Source organism: Panthera pardus, unplaced genomic scaffold, assembly GCF_024362965.1.
Source record: "Panthera pardus isolate Hobbes unplaced genomic scaffold, ASM2436296v1 HiC_scaffold_13, whole genome shotgun sequence".
In the NCBI taxonomy this organism is placed as follows: Eukaryota; Metazoa; Chordata; class Mammalia; order Carnivora; family Felidae; genus Panthera; species Panthera pardus.
The window spans coordinates 107,629,531-107,645,709 of record NW_026526688.1 but is presented as its reverse complement, the minus strand read 5'-3'; positions in this window follow the sequence as shown (position 1 = coordinate 107,645,709).

The window sequence follows — 16,179 nt, the reverse complement described above, 5'->3', positions numbered from 1 at the left end:
ATTAAGTTTAGCTTTGTAAGAAACTATCCAATTGTTTTCCAAAGTGGTTGTACCACTTTTCATTGCCCTGACAGTGAATGAGAGCTCCTGTTGCTCCATATCCTTGCTAGCCATTGGTAGAGCCATTTTTTTGCGTTTGTCTAGCTATTTTGTTGTTGTTGTTGTTTAACCATTTTAATAGGTGTGAGGGGTATCTCGTTGTTTTAATCTTAACCTCCTAAGACAAATTATGTTGAACAAATTTTCATATGCTTATGTACCATTTCTATATCTTCTTTTGGAAGAGTCTGCTCAGATTTTTTGCCCACTTTTGATTGAATTATTTGTCTTCTTATTACTAAGTTTTAAGTGTTGTTTATATATTTCAGATACAAGTCTGTTAAAATGTATGTGTTCAGCAAATATTTTCTCAAAGTCTGTGGTTAACTTTTGGATTTTTTCTTTGAACATAATTTTAATATTCTATTATTCTCTGTCTTTCAAAACTCTGCATTAATGTACTTTGTGCAGAATATTTCATATTTCTTTTGTTAAGTGTTCTTTAGATTCTGAAAACTGAATTTTGTCAGTTATGGAAACTTCACATATATTCCCTTTTTTTTGAAATTTTATTTTTATGCCCTTGCTCTTTATAATTATTTCCTCATTTCTGTTTTACCTGCTTTAGTTTCTGGAATAATGGAATTTCTATTAGTCTATTACTGTAACTTCTAGAATTATCTTCTAAGTGTACAATATTCACTCTTTTTATTTTATTTGGTTAAATATGTGTTTAATCTATCTCTCAAAACATCTATTTTTCCAGCATTTATTGTCTTTGTATACATCATCTTCTTTGTGTGAATGCAATATGTTTTATTCTGAAGATATTGAGTGTCATGTTTTATTCTTCTCCATATATCATCTTTATTTCTGCCTACTTGCTTTCAAGTATATATAACCATTTCATATTTGATTGATATTTAGTTCAAATAAACAATTGTCTTAATTATTTTTGAAATGATTTGAAATGTTTATTTGAAATGCTGTATGTTGCCTGGGTTTCAAAAAGAAACTGTTGACAACTTTAATGAAAAAGCCACAAAAACTGTCCAAATTTTTATAGCCTATATCTTGGTGATGGTTGAAACTTCTGATTCTATCTACTAGATATCACTGGAATTTTTTTAAATGTCTTCTTTGATTAGCTTTTATTTTTTTCATTTATGTTCCTGGTCAATATACCATCTTTATTCACCTACCCTTGTTATGTGATTCATGCAAAACATTTAGCTTGCTTTTAATGTACTAAGAGAACTTCCTGTCAACAAGGTAGCTAATCACCTTTTAAAAAATGTACATGTTTCTATTTTTTTTTAATTTTTTTTTAACGTTTATTTATTTTTGAGACAGAGAGAGACAGAGCATGAACGGGGGAGGGTCAGAGAGAGGGAGACACAGAATCTGAAACAGGCTCCAGGCTCTGAGCTGTCAGCACAGAGCCCCACGCGGGGCTCGAACTCACGGACCACGAGATCATGACCTGAGGCGAAGTCGGCCGCTTAACCGACTGAGCCACCCAGGCGCCCCTGTACATGTTTCTATTAAGGAGATGAAACAAAAAGAATAAGGAGGAAAGAAGGAGAAAGAAAATAAATAGAAGGAAAAGATAAGAAGAAGAATGAAAAGAATAAGGAAGAGAAGGAACAAGGGAAGGAAAAGAAGATACGCAGAAGGAGTAAAAGGGTGAAAACTTGGGATTACTTAGAGAAAAGTTTCATATGGGATTTAGTCAGTTTTTGTTTAAGTTTATTTTATTTATATATTTTGAGAGAGGTAAGGAGGAGGCACCGAGAGAAAGAGAGGGAGAGAGAGAATGCCAAGCAGGATTTGCACTGCCAGCTCAGAGCCTGACGCAGGGCTCAAACCCAAGAACCATGAGGTCATAACCTGAGCCAAAGTCAAGAGTCGGAAGCTTAACCAACCAAGCCACTCAGGTGCCCCTAGTCAGTTCTTAATGTGGACAATCATTATGATTAAAATGTATTTATCCCACAATATACTCAATATTATGAACACTTAACTAAGAAATAACCAGCTCAGTTTCTACTTGATAAATACAATGCTTTTACAAAAATAGTGAAAAAGATTTATAATTAAATTTTAAATAATTTTATCAGTGGGATGTTTTATTAACACATTCTAAGTTTTTCATGTTTTTAGAGATGAACATTTTTTATTAGTTAAATATATTTATTTCATAATTTTTTTGTGGGTGGAATTATTGAAACATTGCCAAGTCAGCACTATTTTAAAATGTGAGATAGCTGGACACTTTGGAACTTTATAGAAACAATTTTGTTTCATAAGTAGTCCAACTTGAAAACTATAAATTTTGCTGGTAGAAATCAAAATTAAGTTTTTTATAGAATATTGTAAAGACACATCCACAACAATATATTTCTTTCATTTCATTTTAATTTCCTATGTTAGTGCTGTTATAACCTAACAGAATCCTAAAAGGAAGCCTTTTGTAGCGACACCAATCTTACCTATGTATATTAATTGGGTTAATCAACCATTTTATTTAAACTCTTCAAGAAATATGCTGATAATATTATTAAAACATATTTAATAAATTAATATATTAAATATATGTAAGTTTTTAAATATATTAAAATCTACTACTTAGAATACATTAACATAATTTTAAAACTATTTAATAATGTTAAGTAAATAATTTGGTGATACTTAGCTTTAAAAATTGTATTAGAAAAGTATTTTGAGGAGCGCCTGGGTGGCTCAGTTGGCTGAGCGAACCAGTTCTTGATTTCAGTTCAGGTCATGATCCCAACCCGTGTTAGGCTCTGCGTGGAGCGTGAATCCTGCTTGAGATTCTTTCTCTCTTCTCTATCGCCTCCCCTGCTAGTGTTCTCTCTTCTAAAAATTTAAAAAAAAAAGCATTTTGAGTAAAATTCTCAAATTTCATATAAAATACAAGCTTGCTAAGCTAATTCAACCTAAAATACTAGTCTATTATAAGAAGTTATTTCATGTATTGTTAATTTAAAAATCAACTCTTTCACACTCCAATATGGTTTTGTTAATATTAAAATGATATGCATATTGGGGCGATTCTATTAATAATCAAATCTGGAAATGCCTTGATGAGATTAGAATTCTGCCCCCTCACACCAACATACCCAAAGAAAGATGCTATGAGATGCCTGGTAGCATGGAGCCAAAATTGGCAAGGGGAAGTAGGTAAGATAATAAATCAATTCATGATACTCAAAGTTGGGGAAGATTATAAGAAATCTGCCCCCATCTTTTCCATTCTTTAATAGTCACTTCAGCCACCTTGAAAGCTATTTATAGTTTGCTACAATCAGTTATTTACCTTCCCTGAATGGTCATTTCTTTTAAAAACGGTAATAAAAATATTACTTAGCATGGGTTATTCCAAAATAATATTTTAGGCTTTTTATTATATTTACTAGAGTGTTATTTCCTCCAAAGGAACTCTTACCCATTTTTAAGACATAGGAAAATATTATAGAGTTTTTTCTCTAAAAATGGCATATCATTTGCATGTTCTTTACAAATATATTACATAATGAACAGGGTGATATGTTATTATTATATCTTTTAAAATATATAAAATGAAAAATGCTCTGTAATTTATTACTCTTGTGGTCTAGTTAATTTTTTTTTTTATCTTTGACCAGGAATTTGGAGTAACAAACAATAAAATGCAGAGATTAGTATGAGAAACCTGCATTAATACGAAGAGCCTATTCAGATTGGAGGAGGCTATAGTCACCATAATAATTCAGATATATCCAAAGTGGTCTGTCCTTCAGATATCCTTCAGAAATCTACATTTTGGGAGAATTACCAACAACGATAGCAGAAGCAAGAGAAAGCATTAAAATTCTTGGAATTAAGCCATGTGAACATCAGTTCATTTGTTTTACAGAATCATAAACTGAAACAAGTACATCATTTTTAAAGTGAAGAGTTTTGGCCCCCCAAAAAACTGTTTTTGAATTAATCCAGAATTGAGAAAAACACCTAAATACAGAAAACATAAACAGATCCAACTCCAAAAAGCAAAATAAATTAAAAACAAATAAGTACATACATAGAAATTTGTAAAACAATTTTAGAGTATGATTTAGGGTCCTTAGGTTTAAATATTACTTTTTTAAAGTTACCATAAACAACTAGGCAATATTCAGTAGTTCTTTTTAAGTGAGGGGGTTGTTCTAAAAATTCAATTTTTAAATGATCATATTACCATGCTAATGGAAACATGATCGTTTCAAATAATTCTGGTAGAAATAGTAGTAAGATAGTAAATTCAGAGATCGGAGCAGTAATATATGAGGATCTTATTTTTCACAGCACTATACTGCCAAATTAAATCTTGGATAGAAATTGAAGTTCCATTTGACTCTATAATTATTGACTTGGCCATGGACTTGCTACTCACTGAAGATAGTTATGAATGATTGCCCAGCTGTTGCTGGCAGGTAGAGAGGCTGAACATTAAGCAGTAGTTTCAGCTGCCTATTGAAGATTCTCTAAGTGAATGAGGCAAAATTGGTAGTTGTTGGCCTTTTTGAGACTTTCTTATAATAACTATACAGATTTCGCTATGTAAATGCAATTGTTTATGTGTTTGTGGTTGAACACCACTAACTGAAAGTTACACATTGAGCATGCTATTTCAAAATTGAAGTTATCAGGTAGTCTTATATTTGTCTTGCTTATCATTAAAAAAATCTGTATTTTAATTGGTGGAAAATTCTTAAAAATGAATGACCTCTTTCCCCCAGGAACTAGTTAAAAGCAAAATAAAACATGGTTTTATTAGCATAAACTAAGAATTACATTAATATTATCTATTTTTACAAAACATGTGAATGCAACCTAGTATTTCCTGCAGGAATACGCTGGTCTTTTTTGTAACACGGGGTGGAAATTAAACCTTGCTAGAGAAGCGATTAAATTCGGAAATGTCAGTATACCCAATGTATATTTAACAGTATCGGGTGTAGACTGGCTTAATTAGTTAAAACACATTTAAAATTATATCATGACTTTAAGTCTGGAAATTAATTTTGCATAAGTTTGTATATTTATATCCTAGTATTGGTAACGATTTTGCTGTAGCTGAAAAAAATAAAATGTATTTCTGCCTCTAGTACTGAAACAAATGTATTTTTATATACAAAGTTTAGGTATTATCTACAAGAAGCATATGAGTTACAATGTGAAAGAGTCTAAGGTAAAATAGGAAATAAACAATCTATTTATGCTATTATTTTGTAATAGCAGAGCAATCAACATTACTTTCTCTCGAAGTTTAGTGAGCTCAGAAGAATATGCCTCACTTATAAGTGGTTTTAGGTCTTAAAATATTTTGGATTAGAGATTGTGATGTTCTTTTCATATTATGTTAGGACTACATGGAGTTGATTTGTGGTCAACTGGTTGTTTTCTAATAAGTCTTATCATTAAATCCTTGCATTTTCAGTAAGTCTTCTACTTAACTTTCACTGTCCCTACAAGCCAGCTTCTAATTCTTGACAGAAGGCTCTGAAGACAGAAGCAACTTACACTTCTATCTGTTTATGATACTCATTTGAATGATGTATTCATGAGTTGGCAGAGGTGCAGCCATACAGCCTGGCATAACTGATTATCATGTCTTAGGAAATGAAGAGAGCCCTAGGGCATTAAGAACTCTCAACTATTAATATTGGTTTTGCCACAAGGCAGTTAAATAAACTGACAGTTTGGCAGAGGCATGACTCCTTGCATACTCATATACTGATTACCTCTGAAATATCATTAATATTTCTAAGTTTTCAGTTACTTACAGTGCAATTTAAAAAGTCAGCCTTACTTTATGGAAACAAAAAGTATGAGCAGATTATCTTGATACTAATAGGATGTCTAGTACACTTCAATTTATTAGGTTGAACACTTTAAGCAAAAATAATGAAAATATACTAAAATGTGTATGTTTTTTCCCTGAAAATAACTGACCCCAAATGACCATAGTATTTCCTGTGAAAATGGCCTATAGTTACAATAAATCTATAATTAATAATTACGTGGATTATGTTTCTAAATATTAGATTTTAGAATCGTATAAAGTATTTCACAAAAAGAATTTGAACTTAGAGATCATTAAGATTTTTAATTGATGTAAATCTTGTTCAAACATTAAAGTATGTTTCATAAAAGATGCTTTAAAACCAAAGGGCATTGTATTTTGTAACAATATATATTAATGTTATAATTGTTGCATTAAGGATATTTTTATATATAATGTTAGTATTCTAATAATATTTAATACTGCTTAAATGTTGGTGAGAAAGTAAAACTGAGGAATTTACCTTAGTATTCAAAAGTGATCATTTAAGTGCCAAAATGATTTATAACTTACAATAATTAGTTACATGGTTTACCACAATTGTCAAAAAGATCAAGGACTATATTGGGTTAAATAATCTGGGACCAATCTATATTTTTACCTACATTTTATCTTAGACACATATTCATATTTTACAGGGGAAGTTGTTTTTTTTTTCCCATAGCTTCTTATTTGCAGGTCAGAACTTTGTCTTTACTAAATTGAAAAATCAGATTTCTTAAAAAGTTAAGTGGTAGTCACTCATTCAACAACCTGGTTGCAACATGTATCTGCCTACATATTTAAATTCTAAATCCTTGAATTAATTTTAGTTGGATAATTATACCTATATTCTATGTACCTTTTGTTGCTGTTACATTCTCCATGCCTAAAATTGAACAAAATCAAGTGGATGTAAAAGAGACTCTTAATAGTACTGATAATTCTTTAACTTTTTATTTTTTTAAATGTTTTTATTTAGTTTTGAGAGAGAGAGAAAGTGTAAGTTGGTGAGGGGCAGAGAGAGGGAGGGAGACATAGAATCTGAAGCAGGCTCCAGGCTCCCAGCTATCGGCACAGAGCCCAACACGCGGCTTCAACTCTTGAACCCTGAGATCAGGACCTGAGCGGAAGTCGGACACTTAACAGACTGAGCCACCCAGGCACCCCCTGATTATTCTTACTTTAAATAAATGACCACAAATCTTGCAAAAATCCTTTGCAATACACTGCAATACTTTTACATATTTCTGATCAAGTATCTGTTTTAAAAACTCTGGGAATTATATTTTTTATCTTTTTTTCCCCTGAAACTCTAGTATTACATTTGACTCATGACTTTTCTTTGTATTTCTTTGAGCAAATATAAGCCAACCAGAGACTTACGAGACATCCTCAGTGGCAGGTCCTCCAATGCATCTGAAAACTGTGCATGCAGACTCTATCTGCCCTCTTGTTATAATTGCTCACATCTCCCTGATTCGCAGTGGATCCCATCTTACTCTTGATTTGAACAACACCGCTCTCATAATGGTGTTTGCATTCTTCTACTTTGTTATATTTGCCTTTTCTCTGCCAAATGCCTGTATTCTTACAGTCTAGTAATTTCCATACCATATAAATAAATCTCCCTGGAATTAGACTTCCACCTTCAGGTGCCTCCTCATTGGTCTATTTGTAACAAAACTCCTCCAAAGAATTGTACATTGTAACATTTCTCATTATTTACCTTTGTTTTTCTTCATTAATCCAGGATTTTGTTTAACCGTTATTCCACTGAAGCCCATGTATCAAGTTTACCGACAACCTCCATAGAAAGTCCATTGGCCAATAGAAAGTCCGCTACTTTTGCGTCAAATTAATTAATCTCCCAGAACCATTCCTGTCTCTTTTCTGAAATAGTTTGTGTGGCTTCCTGGCCACCATAATATCTTTGTACCCTTTGTTGGCTTATTTGTTCAGTTTTATTTTGTTTCATTCATTCAGAAGTATTTTCTCATATTCTTTGTAATTTTTTGACCTACTGATCATTTAAGAGTGTGGTCTTTCCAGTCTTTTTTAGTTTATTCCATTGTGGTTAGAGAACATCATTTGCATGGTTTCAAGCCTTTTAAATTTATTGAGACCTACACCTTAGAATATGATCTTAGAACATATTTCCTGTACACTTGAAAGAATTTGTTTTCTGTTGTTGTTGGTTAGAAAAGTCTCTATATATATGTCTGTTAGGTATGGTTGGTTTATAATGTTTTTCAAGCCTTCTATTTCCTTGTTGACCTTCTGCTTAGTTCTATTTAGAACATAAGCTATTAACGTCCCTAACTAATACTGTTAATCCATAAAAATAATCTATTACAAGTCTGCAATCATAGTCAATAATTGTCTATTTCTCCCTTCAACTCTGTCAGTTTTTACGTTGTGTATTTGGAGTTCTCTTATATAAATACATTTATAATTTTTGTATTTTCTGATGGATTGAATCTTTTATCTTTATAAAATATAATTTTTGTCTTTAATAACAACATCATCCTTGTTTCCCCAGAAGTATTTACTCTGATGTTGTTCTAGCTACTTAAGCATATATTAACTGAGCGCATGCCAAATCTCTTTTCATCTTTTATTTTCAACTAATTTATAATTTTGATCTAAAATATGTCTCTTGAAGACAGCATATAGTTGTATCTTTTTCATTTCAACCATTCTGCAAATTTCCAGCTTTTGAGTATATTAATTTAACCTTTTAATGTATTTAATGATAAGATAGGATTTATTACTTCTATCTTACTATTTGTTTTCTATATGACTTATGTCTATTCCTATATTACTGACTTCTTTTTGTGTTAAAGATATTATCTATTTTACCATTTTATTTTTTACTGATCCTTTAACTCTATTCTTGGGCTTATATTCTTAGTGGGTGAACTACATTGGTATTAAAGGTAACATTTTAGCTTTAAAAGTATTAAATCAGATTAATACTTGCTAATTTCAATAGTTACTAAAATTTTGCCCCATATAGACTCATTACTCTCCCCTTCATTGTGCTTTTTGTCATATAAGCCATATCTTTATGCAATATAGTCCTCTCCATACAATTTATAATTATTGCTTTATGCAATGTTTTTTATTCAAGTAAGACAAGAAGAGAGTTACAGACAAAAATATATTTATACTTTTTGGGCGCCTGGGTGGCTCAGTTGGTTAAGCAACTGACTCTTGATTTTGGCTCAGGTCATGATCCCACAGTTCGTGAGATCAAGCCCTGCATTGAGCTCTGTGCTGACAGTATAGAACCTGTTTGGGATTCTCACTCTCTGCTCCTCCCTCTCTCATGCTCACTTGTGCACTTGCTCTCTCTCTCTCTCTCCTTAAAAATAAATAAATAAGCTTTTAGAAACATTAAAAAATAGGGGCACCTTTGTGCCTCAGCCAGTTAAGCTTCCAATGTTGGCTCAGGTCTAGATCTCACGGCTTGTGAGGTTGAGCCCCCATATTGGGCTTATTGCTGTCAGCTCAAAGCCCACTTTGGGTCCTCTGTTCTGCTGTCTCTCTGCCCCGCCCTTGCTCATGCTCTTTCTCTCAAAAATGTATATTATGTATATACACACATATAATATTTATTTATTTATATTTATCTATACTGTTGTTAAATTATAGTGTTCTGTATTTCTTCAATGTGGATTTGAGTTACTCTCTGGAATCCTTTTACTTTAGCCTGCAAAGCTCTTTAGTATTACATATAAATAGATCTGCTTATTTTCTCAACTTTTGTTTATCTGAGAATGTCATAACTTTCCTATATTCTTAAAGGTAATTTTGTAGAATATGGAGTGAAAAGGTGGGCAGAAGTGCTAAGTGAAAAAGTACTAATTTAAAGGGGAAAAAAGTACACTGGCCAAGGTTCTGATAAGGAGTTTTTTTTTTTTTTGCGGGTTTTTTTGTTTGTTTTTTGTTTTGTTTTTGTTTTTGTTTGCAGAAGCACCTGGGAAGTGCTCTAGGGAAGGTAAGGAGGCCTCTGAGTGGATGTGAATGGGCTAAAAATGCGGATATACAAATGAGCATGGCGGGCCCAGTTAGAAGAGAGGGAACCAGAGTCCTCTCCTGAAAATCCCTCCAGAAAAGTGCAAAGTACTATCCACACACCAAGTTTGTTGAGGGGAAGACAGCCACCAGTGAAGCCTGGCAGACAAAGCTTTGTAACTGCCTATGGTCAGGACTGAAAGATCACATACAATTTTCACCTGAAGCCAGACTCTTCGGCCTGCTAACTGATCTTGCTTACACTCTTGACCCCTATAATTCATTTTCCCAAAAGCAACCAGGGAGATCTGTTAAACATAATTATATTATAATCCAAACTCCTTATTATAACATACAGGTTCTATATGCTCCTTGCTTTGCTCTCTGACTTCATCACCCCACTCAAGCCACAGGGGTCTGCAGTCTGTTCCACAGACATACGAAACTCACATACATTTAAATATCTTTATACCCTCTGCTCAGAACATTTTTTTCCCACCTCTTTACATAGTTTTCTTCCTTACTTCATTCATCTCTTTGCTGAATTACCATCCTGTCAAAGCAGTCTTCTATGACTACATGAAAGAGCTTGGCAGTTCCTAACACTGTCTGTCTTTTATTGCTTTATTTTCTTCATTAAATATATAACCCGGTATAATATTATGTATTTATTTGCTAACATTGTATTGTCTGTTTCATGAGAATATTGACTTCAGAAGACTGAAAATTTACATAACTTCTTACTGAATCCTCATTGCCTGAAACAGAACCTCACATACATATGGTATATGGTTAATAAATGTTAGATGAATAAATGAATAAAATGAGAAATATAGGTTCATTTCTATTATTCTAGTTCTCCGAGTCAGGAAATTAATGCATGATAATTTTCGGTCTCAAAACTTCCCATAAGCACAAAAGAACAACTGGAAGGGAACATAGTGAAAGAATATGATAAAATGGAAAACACAGAGTGTTTTCAGACAGATCTCTTCGCTGTTTGTTTACTGGGCTCATGCCATCAACATACCATACTGTACAAATAAGAGTTTTCAGCAAGAAGACTCACCACTATCCTAGGGCAATTATATTAATCTTGACACCTTTAGTACCACCACTTCCCTAGGCTTAGGTAGAGTGTGCAATCTCAGGAATAAACTTCCCTCTTATTCTTTCAAATGTATTTGCAGGCCCTGCAGTCATCATTACATTAGGTGGCATGGCAAGAGTAGACCCAGGTACGTACAACATTCACTGGATAGTTCAACCATCAGGTGGAACAGGGACGGCAGCTGAGGAAGAAAATCACCTCATGGCGACCACACACCCTATTTAAAGGTATTGTTAACTCAAAACTGCTTTATCAGTAAAAATCCCCTCAAATTTAACTCCTTAGTTTATTGATCTTCAGAGTTTTGCCAACTTTTCTATAAAGGGCCATATAGGAACTACTTTCGACGTTATAGGCCATACAGTATATGTCGTAACTATTCAACTCTACTACTCTAGTGGGAAAGGAAAGCAGCCATAGATAACTTGTAAATGAATGAACATCCCCGTCCCCCAGTAAAACCATATTTATAAAAACATACCAGGCTGCACTTGTCCTGAGGGTTGTAGTTTGCCAACCTCTGCTCTACTTCATCATCAATTTCACAATAAGTATTGACTTGCGTCTGATTCGATCTGTCACTTCTTTCTTACCTCTCAAATCTTTCCATTTTCTCCTCCTGGTAAATTACCAGAAAACTATCCTAAATTCTTAAACTCTGCTTTGCAGTACCTAAAACCTGGCTCTTCCAAAGGGCACCCTTCTTAGCATCCCTCTTAAATGAAGGTGCTGTGTTATCCCATATGACCTTCACTTTTGAAACGAGATTGGCTTATTTTATACCTTACTTCACTCTGCTGCTTCCAAAACTTTAGTTTTCCCCGTTAAAATTTAGTTGATTAATATAAACAAATACCGTGGAAAGGAGATGCTATCATCCAACTATTTACTCTTCTTTGTCTTTGTTATCCAGACCATTTACTTTTTTCATATAAGATTTAAGCAATTTGTCCACTGTTGTCTTTAATCCAATACCATGTGATTTTACCATGTAAAGTAAAAAATCACTCACCGCCCTGAGGTCTCTATAACCTGACTGTCACATCTTCAGTGTTTCCCCCATCCTCTTGAGCCATCAACTCTCAGAAACACATGGAAGCTTGTCATCATCAAAAAGTGTCCTAATCTCAAAATCGCTTGATCACTTACCCAAAGCTTATTACTTCTTAAAAACAACTTTCTGTCTTTCTTGTTTTCTTCTCCAATAATTTCAAATGCTTTTATAATTTATAAAATCTAGACTCCAATTCACTGAATTAAGACTATCTAACAAGTAGCCATAATATTTTGCTCACTTGCCTGCTTATCCACCTTATATTCTTAACTAGAATTGCCATCTCCCACTCATGTATTAACTAAGCTATCTCCTCCCGCTGTCTTCTGTTGCATATATGTGCAAACCTTTACACTTCAGAAGAGTCTCTTTGTTTTCCTCTACTTGCACTTTGAATAGTAGCATTCTCTTTGAAAAAATTATGCAATATACAAGAGGAAAACAATTCTAAAATAATAATTGTGTCTTAACTGAAACTCCAACAGCTTCTGGGAAACATATTATTTTATTATCTGTGTGCAATTAACTCAATTACAATCTTCAAATATGCAAATTATTTATCACATTCTATAAACCACAAAGCCATCACCCTCACTGTTTTCTCTACCTCCACTTAGGAGAGGGTTTAACCTACTTCCAAACCCCTGTTCACAAATGTGCAAAATTACTTTTACTAGATTTACTCTATTTCTTCTTTCCCTCTCTTGCAATAAATGATAGGTCTCTCATCCGAAAGCCAGTCCTTACATCAATCTTTGGATGCCATTTCTTCCAGTTAGATCGTACTTATTGAAGAATTCAACATTTAAAAAGTGTATATCCATTTTCTTTGAATCTCAACATTGATCCATCTCTTCCCTTCTCATTACATCCAAAAGTATAGAAAGAGTTGTTTGTGTAACTGTAGTGGCATTTTAATTTGCCTGACTGATATTCATTTCCCCTACTGTTGCTAACACTGGAATATTCCTTGGGGAATCATCATTCCTTTACCCTAATTAATGTGGCTCACATGGAGTAGATTTTTGTGGCTTCAGAACTGAAAGTATGAACATGGCCTGACTAGTCAAAGCATTACACACTCTTCACAGTATTTGATTAAAGATGGCTTCCTAGAGCACCTGGGTGGCTCAGTCGGTTGAGCGTCTGACTTCGGCTCAGGTTATGATCTCACAGCTCATGAGTTTGAGCCCGGCATTGGGCTCTGCTGACAGCTCAGAGCCTGGAGCCTGCTTTGGATTATGTGTCTCCCTCTCTCTCTGCCCCACCCCTGCTTGTGCTCTGTCTCTCTCTGTCTCTCAAAAATGAATAAATGTAAAAAAAATGGCTTCCTATCTCCAACACAGACAATCAAAACTAACAATGGTCATTTGCTGGGGTTAAAGGAGAAGCACTTTCTGTTTTCTTGCCAGACCTTAAACTTCAGAGAATGTAAGCCTAGAACCACTGGTTCTGACTATATAGAAATCAAGTCATAATAGAAAAGAGTAGAGCCAAATGTAGAGAAATAAAGGCATCTGATCTCATAATTTGAAGACCTGAATTATACTTTGCCAGAATATTTGTCACCAAACTTTTAGTGATGTTAGTTAGTTAGTGATGATGTTAGATAATGCCTTTAAAACCAGTTTGAATTTGGGGCACCTAGGTGGCTCAGTCAGGTAAGCATCCGACTTTGGCTCAGGTCATGATCTCACGGTTGGTGAGGGAGTTCGAGCTCCATGTCAGGTTCTGTGCTGACAGTTCAGAGCCTGGAGCCTGCTTTAGATTCTGTGTGTTCCTCTTTCTCTCTGCCCCTCCCCATTCTCTTTCTCTCTCAAAAATAAATAATACATTTTTTAAAATTAAAAAAAATAGTTTGAATTATGTGCTACTTACATCAGATATCCCTAAATATATTTGTAATTATTTTGTTATTTATTCATTTCCTTCATACTTCAGTGCAGTACTCACTTCTCATTATTGCAATGAAACAAGTCATGCAGTGCTCACCAAACATGACAAATCCAAGTAGACCTAGTAAGTCTTTGTTTCACTTTACCTCTCAGGATCACGTGAAAGTGCTTAACGCTCCCTTCTTGTTGATGCAACATTAAAAAATTATGGAAAACCAGACTATAGAGGTCTCTGGTAATTATGGAATCTCCTGACTTTTAAGACTTTGTGAAAAAGTCCAACAGGGATCTCAGGGATGTTGACTCTGATTCAGTAACAACGACAAACTTTCCCAAGGTGCCAGCTGTCTGTCAGTATTCAGACATGAACTGACTTAGTGATATGAATAATATGTACATTTTTATCTACTATATTAAATTTATAATTTAATTTTGATTACTGTGTATCTTGTTATTTTTTTTTTATGAGGGTTATTAAAATGACAAGAAATGGGTACGCATATTTCCATGGATCTTTTGAAGAATTTTGATGTGTCTGACTTTAGTGAGTAGATAGTTTGAACCTAGAGATGACTTTTGGTTTTGCAAATGTAGGTTATGTGATGTCTTGCTAAATAATTATAGTAAGGTCTTTAATCTGGTCATCATGTCTGTGTGTGTGTATGTGTGTGTATTCTTTGAGAGTGACAGAAGGATGCCCTAAAAATATATGATAAATGGTAAGATTTGGTAAAAAAATATTGATAGAAAAATGTTCAATCCCTGTAAATACATTATATCCAGTGAAAAAATTTAAATATCCCTATAGTCAATGTTTATGATTGTAAATAATCAAAGGGTAAAAATAAATTTGTTAAAAATTCTGTTGGGAGTCACATTGGGAAAATGGTGGAAGAGGGGGGTCCCAGTCCTCATCTCAAACCAAAACACCAATTTAACAATCATCTATGCATTGGTAGACCTTTATTGGTAGAACTTTATGATAGTTCCAGAATCCAGATGAGAGATTACAGCACCTCAGCTGAGCATAGAAAGGAAACTAGATGCACTGAAGTGTAAGAAAAACAATATTACTTTACCTTAGTCACCTCTCCCCCAAGCATCACAATGGAGTGGAGGAAAGAGAGCAACTTGAGCATCTGATCTCCCCAGCATTTCAGAGATCTACCCAAGAAGTCTGTGTCTAATGCACCTCACCCCATACATGGAGGGAATCAGCAGCACTAAACTGCCTTAGGAGTAACTAAAAACAGGGGCAGGGGCTCTTAACAACCAGAACATAAATCTCAACAGCCAGCCTGCACCCCCAGCTTCTATAACCCGATAGCTAAAACACAGATAACCCAATTAAAAACTGGGCAAAGTAACTGAAAAGATATTTTTTCCAAAGAAGATATAAATATCCAAAAGGTATATGAAGAGGAGTTCAACATCACTAATCATCAAAGAAATGCAAATGAAAACCGCAATGAAATATCACCTCATACTTGTTAGGATGGTTATTACAAAAAACAAACAAACAAAAAGCAAAGATAATCTTGATGAGGATGTGGAGAAAAGGAACCTTTGTAGATTGTTGGTGAGAATATAAATTGATGTAGCCTCAATGGAAAACTGTACAGAGGATCCTCAAACCATTAAAAATATAACTACCATATGATCCTGCAATCCCACTTTTGGGAATATATCTGAAGGAAATTAAATCAGTATCTCAAAGAAATATTTGCACTCCTATGTTCATTGCAACACTAGTCTCTATAGCTAAGATATGGAATCAAACTAAATATCCATTGATGAATGGGTGAGTAAAGAAAATGTGGTATATACATACAATGTAATATTATTCATCCTTATAAAAAGGAAATCTTCATTTGTGATAGCACGGGTTGACTTGAAGAATATTACGGTAAGTGAAATAAGCCAGACACAGAAGCATAAATACTACACAATTGTATATATATGAGGAATCTATAAAATAGTCAAACTCAAAAGCACAAAATTGAATAATGGTTGCCAGGATAGAGAGGAAGGAGAAAATGTGAAGACACTGGTCAAAGGGTACAAAGTTTAAGTTATGCAAAATGAAAACCTTTTAGGGATTATATAGCATAGTGACTATAGTTAATAATATTGTATCCCGTACTTTGAAATTTGCTAAGGGGCATCTGGGTGGCTTAGTCAGTTAAGCCTTGCT